Genomic DNA, 27,247 nt, shown 5'->3' on the forward strand with positions numbered 1-27,247 from the left:
CTCCGCCCGTGCTGGGCGAATGTTGGCATTGAGCCTAAGGGAGAGGTGCGAGTGGTATGCACCAGATCTCCCGTGCTCACCCACAGCCCGGTTCAACCTGTGCCTGCACTCTGGAGGGTCCGGGCTAAAGTGGTCATCCAGCCTGGAGGAGTGGTGCCAAGGCTGCACACCAGACCTCCAGTGCTCCCCCACAGCCCGGTCCATCCGGTGCCTCCTCCACGCTCAAGGCCTCCTGTAGCTCTCCCTAGCCTGATGGGTCCTGTGGCAGCCCCACGCACCAGGCTGTCTCTCCGTCTCCTCCTTCCAGGTTCTCCCGCCTGTCCGGTGCTTCCAGAGTCTCCCTCCTGTCCGGATCTGCCAGTGCCACCCTCCTGTCCGGAGCTGCCAGAGCCCCCCTCCTGTCCGGAGCTGCCGGAGCCACCCGTCAGTCAGGGGCTGCCGGAGCCGCCCGTCAGTCAGGAGCTGCCGGAGCAGCCCGTCAGTCAGGAGCTGCCGGAGCCGCCCGTCAGTCAGGAGCTGCCGGAGACGCCCTACACTCCGGAGCTGCCGGAGTCGCCCTTCACTTCGGCGCTGCCGGAGTCTCCCGTATATTCGGGGCCCACTGCAAGGGTCCCCAGTCTGAGTTCAGCAGCGAGGGTCGCCGCTCCAAAGGCGCCACTTAAGAGGGCCAAGACTATGGTGGAATGGGGTCCACGTCCCACGCCAGAGCCGCCCCCGTGGACAGATGCCCACCCAGACCCTCCCCTATGGTTTTAGGTTTTGCGGGCACCTTTGGGGGGGGGGGTACTGTCACGTCCTGATCTTAGTTAATTTTTTATGTCTCTATTTTAGTTTGGTCAGGGCGTGAGTTGAGGTGGGCATTCTATGTTTTCTATTTCTACGTGTCTGGTATGTATCCCAATCAGAGGCAGCTGGCAATCGTTGTCTCTGATTGAGAACATTACTTAGGCAGCCTGTTCTGCCACTATGAGTTGTGGGTAGTTATTTTCTGTTTAGTGTTTTTGTTGCACCTTACAGAAATGTTTGTTTGTCGGTTTGTTGTTTTTGTTCAATATTCATCTTTATTAAAATGATCATGAATACGTACCACGCTGCACTTTGGTCCTCTTCTCCTTCTCACGACGACAATCGTTACAGCTATGTGTGAAGAATAACTGCATTATAACAGTAACAGCATTAAAATGGAATTAAGGGGCTCTTCCAGCCTGCTTTGTGCCTCTCAAAATTATGGAACAAAATACTGGTCGTCTGTTAATGTCCTCTGAGGGAACTAATGTTCCTGTTATCACATAGAATAATAAAGAAAAGAAAAAACTCAGCGTTCATCAGAGAGGATGTTATAATTCACTGGGGAGAATAACAAATGGCTCTAATAATAAATTGGTGGCGCAACATTTGAAAATGTTACTTCCCATGCATTCCAATGCACTTCTAAGTAAATAATGTCTCTACCTTTGCAAACAGACGTACCCAATGACAATTAATCAATTACAACTGTTTATCATATACATTCATTCCACATTCCAATGTTTGTGTGTCGGTTTTCATTACGCCTTGTTTCGTTTTCCTCTCTCGATTTCCTACAATGGCAAGACACGGAAAGTAGGATACTCACTAAAATTGGATCAAATCTCCCTTAATGAACACAAATCAAAATCACATCAACTAAGTCATCCTCATCAACGGGTAATGTTTTTGAAGGCAACATATTGCCAAAGCACTTGTTTAACAAGCTTCTCCTAGTGTGATTATAACAGATGGGGAAAGCAGCCTGTGGTGTCTTTACGAGGGGATATTCTGATTTACCTTTTAATTACATGCAATTTCTGACCATTCAAGAGGATTGAGTTTCGACAGACTTTTGATGGAAATATATAGGCCTAGGTCTGCTGTGGTGTTCTCATGAGCTATTCACGGTTTTGTATACACGGAGAATACAAAACACTAAGAAGCTCTTTCCATGACATAGACACACTAGGTAAATCCAGTTGAAAGCTATGATCACTTATTCATGTCACTTGCTAAATCCACTTCAATCAGTGCAGATGAAGGGAAGGAGACAGGTTACAGAAGGATTTTTAAGCCTTGAGACAATTGAGATATGGATTGTTGTATGCAATCCAATTGTGTATGTATGCCATTCAGAGGGTGAATGGGCAAGACAAAATATTTAAGTGCCTTTGAACTGGGTATGATCGTAGGTGCCTTGCATCGGTTTGTGTCAAGAACTGCAACACTGCTGGGTTTTTCACGCTCAACAATTTCACGTGTGTGTCAAGAATGGTCCACCACCCAAAGGACACCCAGACAACTTGACACAACTGTGGGAAGCATTGGAGTCAACATGGGCCAGCATCCCTGTGGAACTTTTCTGTCAACTTGTAGAGTCCAAGCCCCGACAAATTTAGGCTGTTCTGAGGGCAAAATGAGTAGAGTGTTTCTTAATATTTGGTATACTCAGTGTGTATCGATAAGTATTCTCCTTCAAAGTAATGGTCATAATTGCCTTGATTACGACTCCCCACCCTCTATTTCAAGGATTCCATAATAAAATAAATCTTCCAATCTAACTCAATCTAATATTGGATTGGGTTGAATTCACTCACTCGTATGTGTATCCTTCTTGAATAGGTGGAATGGCATTCCTTTGAATAGTTTGCTGCAGGCTAGTTACTTAAGGCTTCGATTGTGTTCATGTTGCTTTACAGAGACTGTGCTCATATTTTGCTCTCCAGTCATTATTGGTGTTCAGCCCATTAATTTTATAGTCACATTTTCAATCCAAATGTGCAATCCTGACTGACATGTTTTTAATGGTTTGGAAATGGAAAATAAACACACTCGAAAGAGCAACTTGCGCGCTAGTTTTCTAAATGATTGGTGATATTTGATTATCATCATGTTTTATTGTCTTGCCAGCTTGTCTGTGCGTGTGCGTGCATGCGTGCGAGTGTGTGTGTGTTCCTGCGTGTATTGCGTATTGTGTGCTATTCATCCATGTGTCATATCTACTGTACACATACTTCTGTATTCTGTCAGGTCTTTCATGTTGAAACATCCTGTATGGTAAGCTAAGGGCAATGCTACAATGTGTAGCCTGAATGACAAATATTTATGTTCTTGCTTGCTCATTGTCTGCCAGCTATAATTTGAACAGATGTCTGCCAGCTAGAACGAGAAGTCCCAACACACCACAGTAGGATGTGGATGAACGGGCTACCATTGAAATTTTAGGCTAAGATTCTAGTACTTAAATTCCTGGTGTCAGGTATTTGTACACATTAAGGACGTATAGAGCTAACTGAATGTGGTCCAAAAGTGATTAAACATACAAGACTCCAACTTTCTCTCAAAAGTATTTTTTTTTAAATGAATATTGCATGCCATATGTATTTAAGTGTCGTTAACTATTTTCAACATGTCCATGATTTTTATCACCCAACCTTTTTTTTTAAATTGTAAATTAATAAACTGATGCCTCATTTAAATCAGATTTGCACTAGCCAACACCGGCATAGCTGGAGTTTTGACGGTGTCGGAGGTGGAACCACGTTAGAACTGTCAAACCCACAAGCAACTCCCAGTATTGTAGCTATTGTGGACATTGCCATTGGATGCATGTACGTTAGTATGAATGCAAAGGAGCTGTTTTTACAAGTTTGACACCTGGAATGTGAGATTTAATATATTCTACATAGTGATTAGGCTGGTATAAATCGTCATTATTTAGTTTAATGATTTTAAATTTTAGCGTCATTTATTTCTATATTGCCCTCACTTTCTCGTTATGAACTTCTAACACGAGTGGGACAGGTGTGGCTTCATGACAATCATCACAAGGGTAGCTACTCACTGATTTGACAGCTCCAACACATTTCCACCTCCGACCCCGCCAAAACACCAGGAATGCATGAAGGTATCGGCTATCACCGGTTAACACTTGATCTGATTGAATCTAGGCCGAACACTCTCCAAGATCCCACAAAATCACGTCTTGTGGATTGTAAGTGCGTGTCACGGCGGTAGCCAACTCCCCACCATCTAAGGGTCAAAGAGTCAACCTGTCCATTTTAGAGTGACATGTCTTAGATTTAATCTCCTCTCCAGAGGGTAGGCAGACCACTGGAAGTTAATGGTTAACAGCTTCATGTGACCCTGACCATTGCTCCTACTGATAGAGACTGTACCTCCCTCCACCCACCCACCCTCATCGTCCACATCCACACCCCTCTGGGGGACAAGGGGCAATGGCTGGAATTATTACATCATATAACCCCCCCCCCCCCCCAGCCATCGTCCTCGGCAACTGCCACGGCGTGTTACCACGGCAGCCTCGGAACATGGAGGACAGGTCCTGCCTGCTACAGCACAAATAGAGATAGGGAGGCAGGGAGGGAGGGAGAGACTTTCCCCCAGGGTGTCCACAACTCTGTTTACGCAGAAATACTTGACATTTGTATGTCTGCCCAATCAAATAGTCTTTGCTTGTGGTCCAGTGCAGTGCTCCCCACCTGAGGCTTGCACTTTTCACTCAAGCCAGTTCCCCTTACTTTTGCAAGACTTCGACGTTTGTCCACCCCACGAAGAGGACGAATAAATAAACATGACCCTATAGCCATTGTAAAACTGTGTTTTCATTGTTCTTATATCACTGTCCGATATGGTGTCACACTTAATCTTCTCCTCCTGTGTGTTGGCCTTAAGCAACTGCAGATGTCGGCTCAATCGGAAATTACTTTTAATTATCGCTCTCCACGTATTGAATTCCGGCCTATGAGGTAGCGCAGAAAACATATCATGCCATACCATTTCCTTTAGGTATACTGTAGGCCTACTGTATATTGGGAGATGCATTTGAGGAGTTTTCAGTTCATGTTCCTAGTTTAGTCTCTGTCTCTTCAAGTACTACAGTATATGCAGTAATACTGCTTTCTCACGCTATAGAGTACAAAAGCAAATAAGAAAGCAAACACATTAGCTTTTCTGCAAACATGAATGTGACTGTGCAAATAGCCAAAACAGAGGCTTAAATATTTTATGTCAACAAACAAGCGGGCCAATCCCCCCCCCCCCCCCCTCCCAAAAAAAGGCCAAGCACCATAGTAATGAAGGGCACGATACTTCAAACAGACGGAAGTTAGCACAGCTTTAGAAATGTAGTTTCATATGCATTTCTCAGCTCTCTGTAGTACAAATTAACAGAGTCTCTCATACAAATGTCTTTCAATCTTGTAAACACAGCACATGAGGGGATAAAATAAAGATATGAATGGGGGGAGAAGAAGCGAGGCAGAGAACTTCAAATAGAAAAAACAACAGAGCAAATATCAAGTGTCTGCATGGATAAGTGTAAAAAAAAAATTGGGGGGGAAATTTATATTGGGGGGGGAGTTATATCACAAGGGTATTCATCTTCCCCTGTGCTAGGATGATTCCCATGACATGGAAATTATGAAAGCAGTTGAGATATTTCCTCTCTGTGGAATTGAGGACTATGATATTAGGTGTCCATTGCTATTTCTGTTACAGTGGTTAAGCGGTACCATATCTACTACGAATACTACAATAACAATTAGGCCATTTTCCATATTATGTAGCTAAAATATTACTACTACAATAGGGCCGTTGTTCATATTGTGTAGCTAAAATATTACTACCACAATAGGGCCATTTTGCATATTGTGTAGCTAAAATATTACTACCACAAATAGGGCCATTCTGCATATTGTGTAGCTCAAAACACACACCCAGCCACTCGCTACTTGCACGTTCTCCCTTTATTCAAAGCGATAAGAAAGTGTTGGAAGTGTAATGCACATTAGACGCAATCTTCTTGGAAGATGAATTTGATTTTGGTCATTTGTTGCCATGATGGAGTGAACAACATTGACATCGCCCATTCATCTTCTTAGTTAATTAGACGACAGTTAGACGATACGGTCCACAAAATGTCATGCATAAAAAGGAGCGACAACACATCTTGAAAATAAATAACAATGATAATAACTGAACATAACATATTATACATATTTCTATGATAATATTGACTGGTCAAACATGGGCAGAACAAAGATGTGTAGGCCTGGCATATTTTCACATTTTCACAGAATTGAAATAAATGGTGAAAGAACATTTGTGTGTCAAAGATCGATAGCACCAATAGACACATCGTTGCCATTTATAAGCTCCCTGTGAGGTTATACGCTATCCGTGCAACAATCTGTCACCTCCTCCTTGTGTTTTCAATGCCTTTTGTGGCCTTATCAATAAACCATCCAATGTCACATGCTGGGCCGTGTTATTAACTTCTGCCTCTATTGTAATCTCTCAACAACATCATTGATAGCTGTCCGCCATAATTCTTTACAATCCCTCCACGGAGGCATCTCACCCAGAGAGAGAGAGAGAGAGAGAGAGAGAGAGAGAGAGAAAGAGAGAGAGAACTACTCCCCTCCCCACTCTAAATCTTTCCCCCGCACCTGAGATAAGAGCAGAATTTAGTTATTGAGCGGGTGGTTTAAGATATACGCTTTCGCTAAAGGGACACTCAAAAGACGCACAATGAGAAGAGATTGAATGGTGTTTCATTACTTGTGGGTCCCGTATTCTCTCTTTGTGTGTCTACAGCAGTGCTTCCATTAACCTCGCAGGTCAGAGGGTCTCTATGGTGGAGAGTTCAACAGGTTTTTATATGGTGCAACATGTCTGTTACAAAGTGCTTCATCATACGATTCATACCGTAACATAACATAAATAATGATGAAGGTAAATAGTCTTCAGTTTGTTTTTGGACTCTATTATTTTACTTTGCTAATGAAATACCATGATTGATGACTACATGAGTATTCGTGTGGTCATCAAACAAGAGTATTCACAATATGCACATTGAATTTCAGAAGATATTTTAGGTTTGATACACAATAGCAATCCATCTCTTATTCTTGGCTTTGGCTGGGAACCTATGTGGAATACATGAGGTGTCTTCCCTATAAAGCAGAATGCTACCATCATTTTCCTGACAGAACAGGCAAGGACGATCATGAGCACTCACGCTGTGTATTATCCACCTACAACAGCTGCACCTCCACTATGCACAACATAATGACAAAAATGAAAGGGGTATTCTCAGTGCAAGGAGCAGAGAGCAGGTTTTATTTGTTTTGAGAGGGAATGGGCCTGGTCTTCCTCATTGCAATGGACATGGACAAGAGAGAAGGACTTTGCTTTGTACAGCTCCATCCCCAATGACACCGAGTGTGAGATAATAGCGACCATAATGTGTTGCCGCTAATGGAAACAAGAGGAGTTTAAGAGTACAGAAAAAGACAGACAGAAACACCAAAGGCAGAAGGGAAAGAAAAAATAATGATGTGCTTGATTCACACTTGTCCAAAAAAAAGCCCCGGCTCGTGTGAGAATTTAATTCCGTGGTGAAAATAAGGATGAGATGGGGGAGAGCAGGGAGAGACGGTAGGTGAGAAACAGCACAGCATGGTGGGAAATGGGATCCGCCATTTTAATCCTCTGTTAACATAGAGGTAGTGTTGGGAAGTGTAATCACATGAATGTCCCCTGTGTTAACGGGAGATGTTGATGTTGTACTGAGTCCTTCTAATGATGTCACAATGTGTGTGTGTGTGTTTGTAAATTAGGTACAGATGTGTTGCTGAGAGCTTCGTAATGTACATACATTCACGGAAAACCAGCTCTAACACACAGTTATATTAACGGTATTCCACATTTCATGTAGCCTCATTTTGACCAGCTAATAGCCTAACCGATCATGCAACTAGTAGCGTTGCGTGGGTAAAATCACTGAGGAAGTCAGGCAGGGGAAAAAAATCCATATTATAACCTAGGTGTTGTGCTAATTGCGTTGTTTGATCTACAACCTGTTAGTTCATATTCCTTGACACCGTGATATATAGGCCTAAGGCCGAGACAATAAGAACACACAGTGGCAGAATTAATTCATCACCTTTGCTTCATCACAAAACCGGAGAGCAACATCTGTCCGGGGAAGGCCACAAAACATATTGCATGTAACAAAGAGTTACATGACCTACAGCATGGTCAATCAAGTTAATGTTTCTGACATTTCCGGACGACTAAACTATTAATTTATAACCAGGGATATTTACCGTAAATTGCAAAGAAAACAGGCGCTGCCTCCAATAATCCAGCATCATTTCAACTTCAGAATCATCTAATCACCTATGCTTGGTCTAATACAGTAACTAATACAGTCTAATACTGTGTGTGTGCGTGTGCGTTTGCGTGCGTGCTTGCTTGCAAGTAGAAAAAACATGTTGACTCAGCCTACTTGAAGAGAAATGGCAGTGCCATCCTGCTCTCTTTCATGGGGCCTAAACAGTCTGACTTTCATACAGTACATACTTTTAGTATTTGTTGTCCTAGGCTACCTGGCAAAATTGGTTGCTCGTTAACCTAACTTCCTTTCATGGGCAACGATGTGCCAAGCCTACTACATCCAGCTATAGTTTAAGTCGGAAGTTTACATACATTTAGGTTGGAGTCATTAAAACTTGTTTTTCAACCACTCCACAAGTTTCTTGTTAACAAACTAGAGTTTTGGCAAGTCGGTTAGGACATTTACTTTGTGCATGACATAAATCATTTTTCCAACAATTATTTCACTTATAATTCATTATATCACAATTCCATTGGGTCAGAAGTTTACATACATGAAGTTGACTATGCTTTTAAACAGCTTGGAAAATTCCAGAAAATTATGTCATGGCTATAGAAGCTTCTGATAGGCTAATTGACATAATTTGAGTCAATTGGAGGTGTACCTGTAGATGTAGTTCAAGACCTTCATTCAAACTCAGTGCCTCTTTGCTAGACATCATGGGAAAATCAAAAGAAATCAGTCAAGACCTCATTGGGAGCAATTTTCAAACGCCTGAAGGTACCACATTCATCTGTACAAACAATAGTACGCAAGTATATACACCATGGGACCACACAGCCATCATACCGCTCAGGAAGGAGACTCATTCTGTCTCCTAGAGATGAACGTACTTTGGTGCGAAAAGTGCAAATCAATCCCAGAACAACATCAAAGGACCTTGTGAAGATGCTGGAGGAAACAGGTACAAAAGTATCTATATCCACAGTAAAACAAGTCCTATATCGACATAACCTGAAAGGCCGCTAGGAATATGATGAAACATATAAAAGCTGAAATAAATAATTCTCTCTATTATTCTGACTTAAAATAAAGTGATGATCCTAACTGACCTAAGACAGGGAATTTTTACTTGGATTAAATGTCAGGAGTTGTGAAAAACTGAGTTTAAATGTATTTGGCTAAGGTGTATGTAAACTTCCGACTTCAACTGTACATGTTGAACTTCCATCCTCTCAGGCCAGGGGCACAATGAATACATTCATGGTTGGATCAAAATCGCTGAAATAACATTGGCCAGTCCGGAGAATTAAGTAAAACCACAAGTCCAAATTCTTATTTCCACCCATGGCTATTTTAAGAATGTGCCGATTTTAGCTAGCTACTTACCTGTTAATATAAACTCAGCAAAAAAATAAAAGTCCTCTCACAGTCAACTGTGTTTATTTTGAGCAAACTTAACATGTGTAAATATTTGTATGAACATAACAAGATTCAACAACTGAGACATAAACTGAACAAGTTCCACAGACATGTGACAAACAGAAATTGAATAATGTGTCCCTGAACAAGGGGGGGTTAACAAAAGTAACAGTCAGTATCTATCTGGTGTGGCCACCAGCTGCATTAAGTACTGCTGTGCATCTCCTCCTCATTGACTGCAGTGCATCTCCTCCTCATGGACTGCACCAGATTTGCCAGTTCCTGCTGTGAGATGTTACCCCACTCTTCCACCAAGGCACCTGCAAGTTCCCGGACATTTCTGGGGGGAATGGTCCTAGCCCTCACCCTCCGATCCAACAGATCCCAGACGTGCTCAATGGGATTGAGATCTGGGCTCTGCGCTTGCCATGGCAGAACACAGGAAATCACACACAGAACAAACAGTATGGCTGGTGGCATTGTCAAGCTGGAGGGTCATGTCAGGATGAGCCTGCAGGAAGGGTACCACATGAGCGAGGAGAATGTCTTCCCTGTAACGCACAGCGTTGAGATTGCCTGCAATGACAACCAGCTCAGTTCGATGATGCTGTGACACACTGCCCCAGACCATGACAAACCCTCCACCTCCAAATCGATCCCGCTCCAGAGTACAGGCCTCAGTTTAACGCTCATTCCTTCAACGATAAACGCGAATCAAACCATCACCCCTGGTCAGACAAAACCATGACTCGTCAGTGAAGAGCACTTTTTGCCAGTCCTGCATGGTCCAGCAACGGTTGGTTTGTGCCCATAGGCGACGCTGTTGCTGGTGATGTCTGGTGAGTACCTGCCACACAACACGCCTATAAGCCCCCAGTCCAGCCTCTCTCAGCCTATTGCGGACAGTCTGAGCACTGATGGAGGGATTGTGTGTTCTTGGTGCAACTCGGGTAGATGTTGTTGCCATCCTGTACCTGTCCTGCAGGTGTGATGTTCGGATGTACCAATCCTGCGAAGGTGTTGTTACACATGGTCTGCCACTGCGAGGATGATCAGCTGTCCGTCGTGTCTCCCTGTTGTGCTGTCTTTGGCATCTCACAGTACGGACATTGCAATTTATTGCCCTGGCCACCTCTGCAGTCCTCATGCCTCCTTGTAGCATGCCTTCACGCAGATGAGCAGGGACCCTTGGCATCTTTCTTTTGGTGTTTTTCAGAGTCAGTTGAAAGGCCTCTTTAGTGTCCTATGTTTTCATAACTGTGACCTTACTTTCCTACCGTATGTAAACTGTTAGTGTCTTAACGACCCTTCCACAGGTGCATGTTTATTAATTGTATATGATTCATTGAACAAGCATGGGAAACAGTGTTTAAACCCATTACAATGAAGATCTGTGAAGTGATTTGGATTTTTACGAATTATCTTTGAAAGACAGGGTCCTGAAAAAGGGACGTTTCTATATTTTTTATCAAGGGATAAAGACAGAATCGGATATTTTAGCTACACATACAGTACTAATACAGTTTGAGATATATTCAGGCTCTTGTGAATTAAAACCATATTTTTTTAACACCGAGAGACGGAAGAATGTTTGGGGGAAACCTTGCTTCCCTTGGCAACCATGAATACACGCCACTGCATGCAACATTATGGACGAAATGTTCAAATCCTGTTGCTGCAGGATTTTCTTTCTGTGACAATACAGATCAAATTACGATCCTACATATAATATTTCTGACTGTTAATGCAACAACATGCCAAATGAATGTTAGCTTTTTGAGAAAGTGGCACAATGTCTAGGTCGGTAGTTTATTTGTGAACAATGGCTTATGCCACTGAGTTGAATTCAGTCTTGTAACTGTGAATAGAACATGGTTGCAAAGGAAAATGTGGAAATTCACTTACCTCTGTGCTTATCCAACAATACACAAAATCTTATTTAGGATTCATTTGGATCCCCATAGTATACCTAAGTGGGTAACTGCTCGGAATTCTAAGGTCAAGACAAAGATGTGCATGTCTCAATAGATTCACTTATCTGTTTTTCAGTATTAAAAAATGTACTCAAAAAGTCCTATTTTTATAATTCAACCCCAATTCCGTTCTCCCTCCAGAAATCCCTGCTTGAGCTTCTTCTGACAAAGCTCTCAATAGGGAATTGGCTGCTGGTCTTACAAATCTCCACCTTTGCAGTTCCTGAACCTCCAACAACAAGTGAAACCGTTACCTTGTTTCACATTGCTGCAAGGGCTTGACACAAACCGCTGCACACAATGCACAGCACAACTCGACAATCCACGAGGGAAAGTACCAGACATCTGCAAAAAGAGCCTTGGTTGGTCATATAATAAGTATCTTCCGGTTAGACTTGTATATCCTCTTGCATATTGTTGGGGCACTGTGACATAAAAGAACAAGAGACCTGTTTAATTCTGGGCGAAGAAAAGAGACTATAGACTTCACTCCCTTTCTCCCACTTACATAATGTATCTCTATCCATATTGTTCATTCTATTTCCATGGCTGTTTGCTAGGTATGTGGGACTCCACCTTGGGCCATATGCAAGGTGAGCCAGTTCTACAAACAACGTGCGAGTGCCTCTTTCACAAACAATTATTTTTTTATTTTACCTTTATTTAACTAGGCAAGTCAATTAATAACAAATTCTTATTTTTCTTGACGGCCTACCAAAGAGCAAAAAGGCCTCCTGCAGGGATGGGGGCTGGATTTAAAAATTAAAATGAATGATATAAAAATATAGGATAAAACACACATCAGGGCAAGAGAGACAACACAACATTACATAAAGAGAGACCTAAGACAACAACATAGTATGGCGGCAACACAGCATGTTAGCAAAACAACATGACAACAGCATGGTAGCAACACAACATGGCAGCAGAACAACATGGTAGCAGCACAAAACAAGGTACAAATATTATTAGGCACAGACAACAGCACAAAGTGCAAGAAGGTAGAGACAACAATACATCATGCAAAGCAGCCACAACTGTCAGCAAGAGTGTTCATTCTTTGAATGAGGAGATTGAGATAAAACTGTCCAGTTTGAGTGTTTGTTGCAGCTTGTTCCAGTCGCAAGCTGCAGCGAACTGAAAAGCCGAGAGACCCAAGGATGTGTGTGCTTTGGGGACCCATAACAGAATGTGACTGGCAGAATGGTTGTTGTATGTGGAGGATGAGGGCTGCAGTAGATATCTCAGATAGGGGGGAGTGAGGCCTATGAGGGTATTATAAATAAGCATCAACCAGTGGGTCTTGCAATGGGTACACAGAGATGACCAGTTTACAGAGGAGTATAGAGTGCAGTGATGTGTCCTATAAGGAGCATTGGTGGCAAATCTGATGGCCGATTGGTAAAGAACATCTAGCCGCTCGAGAGCACCCTTACCTGCCGATCTATAAATTATGTCTCCGTAATCTAGCATGGGTAGGATGGTCATCTGAATCAGGGTTAGTTTGGCAGCTGGGGTGAAAGAGGAGCGACTACGATAGAGGAAACCAAGTCTATATTTAACTTTAGCCTGCAGCTTTGATATGTGCTGAGAGAAGGACAGTGTGCTGTCTAGCCATACTCCCAAGTACTTGTATGAGGGGACTAACTCAAGCTCTAAAACCTCAGAGGTAGTAATCACGCCTGTGGGGAGAGGGGCATTCATTAATGCTCTGAGCATGTGGACAGTTTCCTCAGCAAGGCATACACAGGGGTTGTCCAGGGCCCTGAAAGGCTAGAAAGCTGCTCTCTGCTGGGTTTGAAACATCAGACAGACCTGGCAGCTCAACCGTGAGATAGGTGCCATTCAGACAGCCTTCACCCACCGCTGTGCATTCGTCTGCCAAAGGGCATGTCCTGCCTGCTAAAACAGAAACCACCCATTGACATGCAGTGCAATGCACACCTTGCAGAGCTGAATATCTTACACAATCATTGTAATGTAGCCCGCTAATAAACTCAAGTGATTCACCTGCTGAAATAATGTTTTTTTTTTCTTTACATGCAAACTGAACAGTTTGTCAAAAAAAGAGATTGACAGTATCGTGTGGATGTCATTGTCAAATAATCAAAGACCATTGAGTCAGCCTATCAAGGTGAGAATAGGCCGTCAAGCTGTGCAATGCATTGCTTGCATGCAAATGACGCGGTGTCATTGTAATGACACATTTGCATGGTCTCAAGGCCCAGCAGTAACTAACATACTGTATCTCTTTAGGGAAGATGCTTTCCTTTGAGATAGGATTTAGATATCCTGTGAATGCACTCAAAAGGCATTGCGGTTCCATACTCTTTCATCGTTTCCCACATACATCCCGTATTTAATCTCACCCAGTATGAAGAAAAATATGTTCTCTACGGTAAATGTTCAGTCTTGCCTGTTCTCCACCTCTGGATCTAATCGACTTATCATAACCCATGTAACATGCTAAATTAATCTTCCCTGATTCAATATGCACATGTCCATTCCTATTTACAGTGTTTTACCTCCTGTGTTTCAAGTTTGGATTCTGTGTGGCAAATTAATCTGAAGGCCACTGAGGTCTATTTTCAGTTCCACTGTTTATGCCAAAGGCAACATTATGCAACATTATATAAAAAAGTATATTCTCAAGATGGATTTAGCGTAAAAAAAGAGAACCCCCCCCCACACTCCTATATAGATTTAAATGTATTGATGTAATAAACTCAATAGGTTATTAAAAATGCCATATTCAACCATTGAAAAATACTTTGGACATGGCTAGTGCATTTCATGAGACCACACAGGTAATTATTGCCATTGAGTGTACAAAAATAAGTGATCTAAAGGCTCTGTGGTAGGGAATGGTCTTGGAATTGGGGGGTGTCATTTTTGGACCACTAGTTCCCCATTCTCCATAGCGTTGTGAGCACCAGCCCTTCTGCAACCCGGTAGTAGTAATCATTTTTACAGCCCTTACTTAATTAAAATGTTAGATACACTGTAGCAATATGTGGCCGAGTTCTCACCAAATTAAAAAGAAATTAGGATGGAAGATGTGTAGTTTATGGCTTAAACAAGCCTTTACATTGTTTCCAATAAAGCACAACCACAGTCGAATATTGTTAAAATATTTATTGATCCATGAGTCATGTCAAAAAACGATTTGATATACAAGTGCATGGCCAGCTGTTTTGGACTTGTTAATGCTAGCCCTCCTGAGCATTGGCATCTGTTAAAACCAGATATGTGAATAACACAAAAACATGTAGACGGAAACTGTGGATAGATTGAAAATAGTAATAAAACAATTAAGTTTGAACTCAACGGCAAACGGTTGTTGTTAATATACACATGAACATGCTGGTCTTGAGGCAAAGGTAGTGCAGCGGTCTAATCATGTGACCCTATGAGCTATCAACAGCTCCTGTAGGCAGAGTTCAATCAAACCCACATTGCTGGTGGGTACGGTATATTTCATTTCCCTGTTGCCAAATAGAATTGCACAATGGTCTTGTGTTCTAGAGGCTCCTCTCCAATGACAATAAGACATATAGGTTGATTTCAGTGCAGTGGTTGTTTAAACAAAGATACTGCGTCAAAAAATGTTCTACAGGTTTGACGGAATCCAGAGTTCCAGAGCCAAATGTTCACCTCTTCCAAACAACCATCCCCGGTCTGCCATGACACTCACATTGAAGTGAGACAGCAAATGAATTAATCAGCCTCTCGGGCCATGCTGATGCCATCTATGCAGCTGGGAGCACATTTTTGCTCGATATATCCTCAGCAACTTCTGCCATAGCAAAACCTTAGCCCTGTATTTTAACACAGATAACACCTTCAACACATGCACATAATGACACACACAGTGTCTGTGCTTCCTATTTTCCTTCGCCGTCACCTCTGTCTTCCATCCAACTCAAGTGTGACCCTTCGTAGGAATGCACTGCAACTAAATTAAACTGTAACAGTGATCTGTGAGAGTACTCTGGTTTCTGCTGTTACATTATTTACACTACTAAACGTTAAACCTGATGAAAGTGGAAATCAGATTGGAGAAAGAGAGGAAAAGTCTGTGTTACACCTCATGGCGAAGTGTTTGGGAATATGACATTTAATTTTTCCCCCACATCTCGTCCGGCAGCGGTTCCTTTTCATACGTGATCACATTTATTTCCAAACAGTCCCAATCTCCCCCTGCCACATCCTCACAGGGTGCTTATTGAAAACGTGACGGGAAAGGAGAATGGGGGGGGGGGGACTCAAGAGAACTCAGAACCCTGTTTGGAATTCGGTTGGGCCATACACATACAACACAGGGTTGGCATTTGAAACTGAGCATTTAGCATTTAAGCATGTTTACTTGACGCGTTTGACATCTCAGAGTAATTTTCTGTCATGTGTACCCTTTGGAGGATAGTGTCCCTCGGAGGCGTCAAAGGAGCGGTAAAACAGGTCAAAGATCAAATAAATCAAACTCTATTTTCAAAAGAAGCAGGTGGTATACCGTGCCTTCAAAGTATTCACACCCCTTGACTTTTTCCACATTTTGTTGTGTTACAAAGTGGGATTAAATTGGATTTAATTGTCTTTTTTTTTTTGGTCAGAGATCTATACAAAATACTCTGTAATCTCAATGTTTTTAATTCATGGAAAATAACACTAATATAAAACAATACAAGCTCTGTCAAGTTGGTTGTTGATCATTGCTAAACAGACAATTTCAAGTCTTGCCATATAGATTTTCAAGCCGACTTAAGTCAAAACTGTAACTAGGCCACTCAGGAACATTCAATGTCATCTTGGTTAGCAAGTCCAGTGCACTGCATTTTAGGTTGTTGTCCTGCTGAAAGGTTCATTTGTCTCTCAGTGTCTGTTGGAAAACAGACTGAACCAGGTTTTCCTCTAGGACTTTGCCTGTGCTTAGCTTTATTCCTTTTCTTTTTATCCTAAAATGTCATAGTCATTGTCTATGACACCCATAACATGATACAACCACCGCCTTGCTTGAAAACATGAAGAGTGCTAGTCAGTGATGTGTTGGATTTGCCCCAAAAATAAAGCTTTGTTTTCAGGACAAAAAGTTAATTTCTTTGCCACATTTTTTGCAGTGTTAGTTTAGTGCCTTATTGCAAACAGGATGCATGTTTTGGAATATTTTTATTCTGTACCGGTTTCCTTCTTTTCACTCTGTCATTTAAGTTAGTATTGTGGAGTGACTGCAATGTTGTTGATCCATCCTCAGTTTTCTCCTATCACAACCATTTAACTCAATAGAATCCCCATTGGCTTCATGGTGAAATCCCTGAGCAGTTTCCTTCTTCACCGTCAACTGACTTATGAAGGATGCCTTTATCTTTGTAGTGACTGGGTGTATTGACACACCATCCAAGTCTAATTAATAACTTCATCATGCTCAAAGGGATATTAAATGTCTGCTTTCCCCTCCACCATCTACCAGTAAGTGACATTGTTTCAAGGAATTGTAATACCTCCCTGGTGTTTGTCATTAATCCGTGCTTGAAATTCACTGCTCAACTGAAGGATCTTACAGATAATTATGTCTGAGGTACAGAGATGTGGAAGTCATTCAAAAATCATTTAAACTTGTCCTTATTCATTAATTTGTAAAAAATGTCTAAAAACATAATTCCACTTTAACCAAGTGTATTCATAAAGCCCCTTTTCCATCAGCCAATGTCACAAAGTGCTGTACAGAAACCCAGTCTAAAACCTCAAAGAGTAAGCAATGCAGATGTAGAAGCACTTTTTGACAATATGGGGTTTTGTGTGTAGATCAATGACACAAAATCTAAATGTAATCAATTTTAAATTCAAGCTGTAACAAAACAAAATGTGGAATAAGTCAAGGTGTTTGAATATTTTCTGAAGGCACTGTATTGTATTTACTCCATTTCTGACTAGTTGGTCAAACTAATAGCATAACTATAACTATTTCCTCTAGAATACATACAGTAAAATAATTCCTTGACCCATCAAAAAATAACACGTGTGGGAATATTTACAGTGAATATGAGTACAATAAAAAATGTGAAGATAAATATTATTTTCTTACCTGGCAGGGCCTCTGATAGTAGATGTCCATAGAGTGTGACTAAAGAGTATTTAAAAATCCCCAGTGGAATACACAGGTCACTTATTTCAAGATTCCGATGTCTGTAATAAAAAAGAGAAGAAATTTAAGCAGACATAGGGTAGGAGCTTTCCGGAAGTAGCACAAGTCTAAGCAGTAACAAGCCCATCGAACCAAGACAAACATCCTTGAAGACTGTCAGCCCAAGGAAGACAGAGGAAGGCCACTAAGTTGAAGAAGGAAAAGACCTCTGACATGCACAGTATCTTCCTTCAACGCTTGGGCGGATTGATCGTTTTTCTGCCCAAACGGCTGCCAAGGGACGCTTCATTAAATCCTAATTTCTCTCGGCACTGTAACCCGCCCGACTGGCCAAGGAATTTTATGAGAGAATATCCTGATTTAACTCCTAACTGTCATGTTTTGGCTACAAACGTGAGTATCAAAGCAGGGGAAGGGATGGAATTAATCTGTTGACCACAATTTATGGCATTACAAAATTATTGGCACCCCGGTTGCATAGCCTGCCAACAAATGCTTCTTGTAGCCATCAATGAGCTTGCTGCACCTTCTAGTAGCAATTTGGCCCACTCTTGAGCAGCAAATTGCCTCTAATTCTTGTTTGAGGGGTTCCCTCCGCCAACTGCTGTTATCAGATCCGACCGTAGGTTATGGATGTGATTCAGATCTGGGCTCTTTGCTGATCACTCCAGAACAGTCTCACGTTTTTTTCTTGAATCATTCCAGTTTTCTTTTGATATGTTTTTGTGTTGTTGCCCTGCTGGAAGACCCTCAACCTTCAACAGAGATACAGTTTTTGGACACAGGTTTGAACATTGTACTCCAAAACATTTTCATAATCTGCCGAATTTCATGATGTATTGCACACATTCAAGTCTCCCAGTACCAGAGATAGCAAAGCAACCCACAGCATTATTGAACCTCCCCATGTTTGACTGTTGAGAGGGTGTTCTTTGTTTTGTCTTTGGTAAACATGCTGAAGGAGACACAAGAAAGCCTGATTGAATTTCTCAATTTCTTTTATATACAAGCCTAAATCATGGGGAAAATGTTCTGTGGACCAATGAAAGACAATTAGGCAATAAACACTGTGTTTACTAATGACCAAATAAAGGGAAAGGGGATACCTAGTCAGTTGCACAACTGAATGAATTCAACCGAAATATGTCTTCCGAATTGAATCCAACCCTTCTGAATCAGAGAGGTGTGGGGGGCTGTCTAAATTGATGTCCATGTCATCGATGCCCGGGGAGAAGTTGTTGTTGGGGGTTAACTGCCTTGCTCAAGGGCAAAACGGCATATTTTTCTACCTTGCCGGCTGGGAGCATTCAATGAAAATAAGACCCTCCCTACAATCAAGCATGGAGGAGATTTAATAATGCTGTGGGGTTGCTTTGCTGTCTCTGGTACTAGGGGATTTGAATGTGTGCAAGGAATCATAAAATCAGAAGATTATCAGGTGTTTTGGAGTCCAAAGTTCATCCCAGTTTCCAAAAACTGGGTCTCCATTGAAGGATGTGGGTCTTCCAGCAGGACAACGACCTCAGACATACATAACACAATCACCCAGGAATAGTTCAAGAAGAGATGCTGGACTGTTCTGGAGTGGCCAGATCTGAATCACATCTAAAAACCTATGGCACGATCTGAAAACAGTAGTTGGTGGAGGACAGTCCTACATCATTGAAGAATTAGAGAAGTTTGCAAATAAAAGGTGTACCAAATTGCCAGTAAAAAGGTGCAGCAAGCTCATTGATGGCTACAAGAAGTTTGTCTTTAGTTATCTTGGCCAAAGGCTGTGCAACTAGTACTAGCTTTGGAGTGACAATAATCTTGTCAATGCCATTTGTCTTCATTTTCTGTAAACTAAAATTGCATGCATACATTTATTTAAAATAAAATTGCTTCTGCAGTATAGAAAATCCAATTACAAGATGTGGTAACCAAAAGTTGTTTTTAATTTCAACTTATTTTAGAAGAAATAGGGAACCATTTAAGAAAAGTGTAAATGTGTCAATATATTGGGCCGCAACTGTACATGATTAGTCAACCAGTTTTTTTTAATTAGTAGTCCCAGGATGCTACAGAATAGATCTGCCTAATGAGGGGGAGGAGACTCAGTTTGCTTGAAGCATTTAGTGATGAATACTTAATGAGATGTTAATAGGATGATGCAATGTTGGACAGAATACAGTAAATGTTGAAGTGCATTTACACTCCCATTGTGAGCATGACTACTATTTATCCCATTCATATTAAATGAAATTTAGAGACGTGATGAAAGTAAATTACGATGACCTTCTTATTATGTTGCTTTTATCAGTCCCAGGTGTAGATAAACCTCATAAAATATATGTCTTAAATGTGACAATAAGTAATTAAATGAATTGCACGCCATGTCAGTGAGTGAGATGAGTTTGCTCCCAGAGGATAAGCCACTGATATGTTACTATGACTGAGGAATAATACAATTCCTAGTATCAAGTCATCGAGGAATTCACTTAATAACACTCAACAATTGGATTAAGATCTAGAGTCTAACTTGTGTTCCATACAGTGTTGGTTGTTCAACTGGTGTGGTCACAAATATAGGCTACATCAACCAGTGTAAACCCAAATAGTACTTGTATTTAAGCAAAAATGACTTACAACCACACTTTCCTCATAGCCTACAATTAAACAAGGCTGTATGGGGATTTTGAATATATAAATTAAACTCCAACTGTGTCTCTGATTTTGGACATTTTGCTCCATTTCTCCCCATATGAATATATTTTTTGCTGCAAAGTTTGATGCTAGCATGTTTGCTAACTTAACTATGCTATCGCTGGTCCCATCAAACATTCTGTTTGGAATGTGAAGAACAAACGCCAGAGTCTGGTAATCAAATACAGTTCATTCAGAAAATATTCACACCCCTTGACTTTTTCACATTTTTGTTGTATTACAGCCTGAATTTAATATAGATTAAATTGAGATTTTGCGTCACTGAACTACAAACATTACCCTATAATGTCATCGTGGATTTTTTTTCCCACGTTGATCAAAAATTAAAAAAATTAAAAATAAAAAGCTGAAATATCGTGAGTCAATATGGTAAGCCTAAATAAGGAGGTTTTCCAATTGTTAGCAGAGAAGGGCACCTATTGGTAGATGGGTTCAACAAAAAGCAGACATTTAATATCCCTTTGAGCATGGTGCAGTTATTAATAATTACTCTTTGGATGGTCTATCAATACACCCAGACACTACAAAGATACAGGCACCCTTACTAACTCAGTGGCCAGAGAGGAAGGAAAACACTGAGGGATTTCACCATGAGGCTAATGGTGATTTTGGAGTTTAGTGGCTGTGATAGGAAATAACTGATTATGGATCAACACCATTGTAGTTACTCCACAATGAAAAGAAGGAAGCCTGTACAGAATAAAAATATTCCAAAACAAGCATCCTGTTTGCAATTAGTTAATAAAGTAATACTGCAAATAATGTGACAAAAATAGATTTGTGTCCTGAATACAAACCATTAACACAACACTACTGAGTACCACTCTTCATATTTTCAAGCATGGTGGTTTTTGCATGATGTTATGGGTATGCTTGTTTTAATAGTCACAGTGGGTACAAATCTCAAATGCACTTCCTGATAAACTCATTCACTGTATCGGTATATGTGTCGATATTATTTTCTGAAACTACTCTGAACATATGATCAAAATAATGATCAAAATAATCAAAATAATCAAAATGATCAAAATAATGTTGAGGCGTGGATTCCGATTGGTCAGACCAGCGTTGAATAGTCCTCATCATGGGTGCTTCCTATTTGAGTGTATGCCTATAGGAAGGGAGGAGCAAGATGGAATTGTAGTCTGATTTGCCGAATGGTGGGTGGGGGAGGGACTTATATGCATTCTGGGAGGTTGTATAAATAACAATGGCCGAGTGTTTTAGCAGCACGAGTAAGACAATCAATATGTTGATAGAATTTCGGGAGCCTTTTCTTCAAATTTGCCTTGTTAAAATCGCCTGCTACAATAAATGCAGCCTCAGAACATGTGGTTTCCAGTTCGCAAGTCCCGTGAAGTTCTTTGAGGGCCGTTGTGGTATCCGCTTGAGGGGGGGATATAGACCACTGTGGCTATTATTGATGAAAATTATCTCGTGGGATAGTACGGTCAGCATTTGATTGTGAGATATTCTACGTCGGGTGAACAGAAGGACTTGAGTTCCTGTATGTTATCACAGTTACACCATAAGTTGTTAATCATAAAACATTTACCTCCACCCTTCTGCTTCCCGGAGAGATGTTTGTTCCTGTCGGCGCGATGTACTGAGAACCAAACTTTACAGAGTCAGATAGTATATCTCGAGAGAGCCTTGTTTCCGTGAAGCAGAGTATGTTTACAATCTCTGGGGTCTCTCTGAAAGGTGACTCTCGCCTTGAGCTCATCCATTTTATTATCCAGAGATTGGACATTAGCGAGTAAAATAATCTGGAGCGGTGGGTGGTGTGCACGCTTCCTATGTCGGACCAGATGACCGTCTCGAGTACCATTCCTCCACAGGCGTTGTTTTGGGTTAGCCTCTGGAATGTGTTCAATTTCTCTGGGGAAAGCAAACAAAGGATCCACTCCAGGGAAGTCGTAATCCTGTTCGTGATGCTGGAATTTCTGGTGAGTTACCGCTGCTCTAATATCCAAACGTTCTTTCCGGCTGTATGTAATGACACAAAACAATTCCTGAGCTAATAATGTTAAAAATAATACATAAACAAACAAAATACTGCAGAGTTTCTTAAGAGCTAGTCGCAATGCTGCCATCTCCGGCAACGCCATCATCAAAGAAACAAGTCATATTTTGAGTCTATACAGTATGTGTTTACATTTACTTTGTTTACAAACATTGGAGAATATAACAAGCTTGTATTTTGATTTTAGATGGGGTACGACAGTTGAACTAAGCTCATGAGGCATTCATAAGTTATATTCTTCTCGAATCTATGGGTATGTATCATTAATGTATGCCAATGCTGCCAAAGACTGGAACGAATTGCAAAAATCACTGAAGCTGGAGACTCATATCTCCCTCACAAATTTTAAGCACCACCTGTCAGAGCTGCTCACAGATAACTGCATATAACTGATAACTGTACATTGCCCATCTGTAAATAGCCCGTCCAAATACCTCATCCCCATATTGTTATTTCTTCTTTTGCTCCTTTGCACCCCAGTATCTCTACTTGAACATTTATCTTCTGCACATCTATCACTACAATATTTTATTGGTATATTGTAATTACTTCACCATCATGGCCTATTTATTGCCTTATCTTACTTCGTTTGCACATACTGTATACAGTGCCTTGCAAAAGTATTCGGCCCCCTTGAACTTTGCGACCTTTTGCCACATTTCAGGCTTCAAACATAAAGATATAAAACTGTATTTTTTTGTGAAGAATCAACAACAAGTGGGACACAATCATGAAGTGGAACGACATTTATTGGATATTTAAAACTTTTTTAACAAATCAAAAACTGAAAAATTGGGCGTGCAAAATGATTCAGCCCCCTTAAGTTAATACTTTGTAGCGCCACCTTTTGCTGCGATTACAGCTGTAAGTCACTTGGGGTATGTCTCTATCAGTTTTGCACATCGAGAGACTGACATTTTTTCCCATTCCTCCTTGCAAAACAGCACGAGCTCCGTTATGTTGGATGGAGCGCATTTGTGAACAGCAGTTTTCAGTTCTTTCCACAGATTCTCGATTGGATTCAGGTCTGGACTTTGACTTGGCCATTCTAACACATGGATATGTTAATTTTTGAACCATTCCATTGTAGATTTTGCTTTATGTTTTGGATCATTGTCTTGTTGGAAGACAAAACTCCGTCCCAGTCTCAGGTCTTTTGCAGACTCCATCAGGTTTTCTTCAGAATGGTCCTGTATTTGGCTCCATCCATCTTCCCATCAATTTTAACCATCTTCCCTGTCCCTGCTGAAGAAAAGCAGGCCCAAACCATGATGCTGCCACCACCATGTTTGACAGTGGGGATGGTGTGTTCAGCTGTGTTGCTTTTACGCCAAACATAACGTTTTGCATTGTTGCCAAAAAGTTCAATTTTGGTTTCATCTGACCAGAGCACCTTCTTCCACATGTTTGGTGTGTCTCCCAGGTGGCTTGTGGCAAACTTTAAACTACACTTTTTATGGATATCTTTAAGAAATGGCTTTCTTCTTTCCACTCTTCCATAAGGCCAGATTTGTGCAATATACGACTGATTGTTGTCCTATGGACAGAGTCTCCCACCTCAGCTGTAGATCTCTGCAGTTCATCCAGAGTGATCATGGACCTCTTGGCTGCATCTCTGATCAGTCTTCTCCTTGTATGAGCTGAAAGTTTAGAGGGACGGCCAGGTCTTGGTAGATTTGCAGTGGTCTGATACTCCTTCCATTTCAATATTATCGCTTGCAAAGTGCTCCTTGGGATGTTTAAAGCTTGGGAAATCTTTTTGTATCCAAATCCGGCTTTAAACTTCTTCACAACAGTATCTCGGACCTGCCTGGTGTGTCCCTTGTTCTTCATGATGCTCTCTGCGCTTTTAACGGACCTCTGAGACTTTCAGTTCTTGATTTGTTAAAAAAGTTTGAAATATCCAATAAATGTCGTTCCACTTCATGATTGTGTCCCACTTGTTGTTGATTCTTTACAAAAAAATAAAGTTTTATATCTTTATGTTTGAAGCCTGAAATGTGGCAAAAGGTCGCAAAGTTCAAGGGGGCCGAATACTTTCGCAAGGCACTGTATATACTTTTTTCTATTGTGTTATTGACTGTATGTTTGTTTATTCCATGTGTAACTCAGTTGTTGTTTGTTTCGCACTGCTTTGCTTTATCTTGGCCAGGTCGCAGTTGTAAATGAGAAATTGTTCTCAACTAACCTACTGTACCTGGTTAAATAAAGGTGAAATGAAAACAAATAAAAAATGTGTATGTACATAAATGGATGCAGCAACTAAGGATTCTAGCTTTAAATGTGTGAATGATTTTTGCCATTCCGCATTCCTCTTCCACCTCCTTCATGGGGAGCGGTTAGTTAGTCTAGTGAACATTTAGTATTGGCCAAATAAGTTTAATGTTTTAACCAAGTTAAGTCATTTCTGCATCTGTTTAATTTGTAAATATATCTGTGGGTCCAGTCTTCTCCATCATGTGTGGGGGTGTCCTCGGAGTGGGCCACAGTGTCTCCTGACCCCTCCTGTCTCAGCCTCCAGTATTTATGCTGCAGTAGTTTATGTGTCGGGGGGCTAGGGTCAGTTTGTTATATCTGGAGTACTTCTCCTGTCCTATTTGGTGTCTTGTGTGAATCTAAGTGTGCGTTCTCTAATTCTCTCCTTCTCTCTTTCTCTCTCTCGGAGGACCTGAGCCCTAGGACCATGCCCCAGGACTACCTGACATGATGACTCCTTGCTGTCCCCAGTCCACCTGGCTGTGCTGCTGCTCCAGTTTCAACTGTTCTGCCTTATTATTATTCGACCATGCTGGTCATTTATGAACATTTGAACATCTTGGCCATGTTCTGTTATAATCTCCACCCGGCACAGCCAGAAGAGGACTGGCCATCCCACATATGCTCTCTCTAATTCTCTTTCTTTCTCTCTCTCGGAGGACCTGAGCCCTAGGACTATGCCCCAGGAATACCTGACATGATGACTCCTTGCTGTCCCCAGTCCACCTGACTGTGCTGCTGCTCCAGTTTCAACTATTCTGCCTTATTATTATTCAACCATTCTGGTCATTTATGAACATTTGAACATCTTGACCATGTTTTGTTATAATCTCCACCCGGCACAGCCAGAAGAGGACTGGCCACCCCACATAGCCTGGTTCCTCTCTAGGTTTCTTCCTAGGTTTTGGCCTTTCTAGGGAGTTTTTCCTAGCCACCGTGCTTCTACACCTGCATTGCTTGCTGTTTGGGGTTTTAGGCTGGGTTTCTGTACAGCACTTTGAGATATCAGCTGATGTACGAAGGGCTATATAAATAAATTTGATTTGATTTGATTTGATTCTAGGCCTAAATACATACCACCTATTTTATCTCCTGATTTTCTGCTCCACACCAGCCAAAAAGGACGTCGGGTCCTCCATTTTAACACGGTCTTTGTCATTTTCAGTTCTGCTACTGAGGTGCACACATTGAACTAAGAAATTAAGCTGCTCCTTCATTGTGCAGGCTGGAAATCGATGGCTGTTGGTCATCCAGGAAATCCACAGTAAGTTTCCAATGTGGCAATCTAAGATAGCAGTGTAGGCACTCAACTCTGTGGTGGCTTTAGAGCAGACAGCATTTCCTTGTAATCTCCAAATTGGTCAGCAGAATGCCAATCTCCAAAATGGACAAGTTAAAGTTCCGGTATAACTTTTTAAACTCAGCTTGACAAAGCAGAAAGGCAATTGACTGGGACATAGGCCTACAATATACTGTAGTAAACCATTACACAAAAGAGGCAAAGGTCTGGTCTGCTGAACAACACAATTATTACATTCCTGGAATTTCAGAGCATTGGTCTTGTGTTTCCCCCTGTAGTTCCAGCATGTCAAAACATCAGATTTTTTTGATGGTACGCCAATTATAGCTTAGTTCACCTGAGTGTGCACTGACAATGTTCTAGAAAAACAAACAAACAAGTCTTAATTGCTCTCAAAATCAAACCGAGACTTCCCATCCGTTCATTGCCTTGTAAATGACTCACGACCCACAGATTGGAATAATCCGCCATTGGACGATTTGGAAGACTGGAGTCGTGGAGGAATTGCGAAGCGGAAAATGAGTTCAGCTTAATTGGAGAAAATACTTAATAAGAGTCCCTTATTAAGGACTGTAATCAGCGGCACAGAAATGGCCCAGGTAGGGAGATAACACGGTCAAAGGGATCAGCATTAAAGCTTTCCAAATGAGAATAGAGAATGTTTTTTTGAGGAGATTCTAAACTGAAGCCTGATGGCGAGTATGTTAAGAAGGATGTCTCTGGTGTCCCTCACTCCCTCACACATCACTCACTTTATTTTGAGGCTAAATTAAGGTGTCATTTTAGGAGAGAGGCCTTAGTTGAACAGAACAAAAATGGCAACAGCATCACCCTGTATTTATGTCAAATAGATTTATGTCTCAATGGGGACTCACTTGGATGAATAAAGGTTAGACAGATAGACAGAAAAATATAAATGCAACAATTTCAAATTATTTACTGAAATACAGTTAATTGAAGGAAATCAGTCAATTTAAATAATGTATATTCAATAGGCCCTAATTTATGGATTTCACATGACTGGCCAGGGGAGCAGCCATAGGCCCACCAACTTGGGAGCCAGGCCCAACCACTGGGGAGAAGGCCTATGTCAATCAGACTGTTTTTTTCTCCACAAAATGGCTTTATTACAGGCAGAAATATTCCTCATTACCCCGCAACCCCATCTTCAGACAATCCCGCAGGTGAAGAAGCAGGATGTAGAGGTCCGGAGCTGGCGTGGTTACATGTGGTTACACGTGGTCTGCGCTTGTGAGGCCAGTTGCACTTACTC

At 41.4% G+C, this 27,247-nt stretch overlaps 1 protein-coding gene and 1 long non-coding RNA gene across 2 annotated transcripts in view; one reads left to right on the plus strand and one right to left on the minus strand.

The window, feature by feature from the left end:
• Positions 1 to 27,247, minus strand: part of LOC110505113 (leucine-rich repeat and immunoglobulin-like domain-containing nogo receptor-interacting protein 2) — a 406,461-nt gene that overhangs the window by 252,311 nt on the left and 126,903 nt on the right. Inside the window, exon 3 of the mRNA XM_021584096.3 lies at positions 17,627 to 17,727. The gene's annotated coding sequence lies outside the window, so the exon portion shown is untranslated. The remainder of the gene's footprint in view (positions 1 to 17,626; positions 17,728 to 27,247) is intronic.
• LOC149971808 (uncharacterized) overlaps positions 1 to 27,247 on the plus strand; it is a 467,486-nt gene that overhangs the window by 223,676 nt on the left and 216,563 nt on the right. The window lies entirely within an intron of this gene.

The sequence above is a fragment of the Oncorhynchus mykiss genome, chromosome 25 (assembly GCF_057628025.1).
Source record: "Oncorhynchus mykiss isolate SJ-2025 chromosome 25, ASM5762802v1, whole genome shotgun sequence".
Lineage (NCBI taxonomy): Eukaryota > Metazoa > Chordata > Actinopteri > Salmoniformes > Salmonidae > Oncorhynchus > Oncorhynchus mykiss.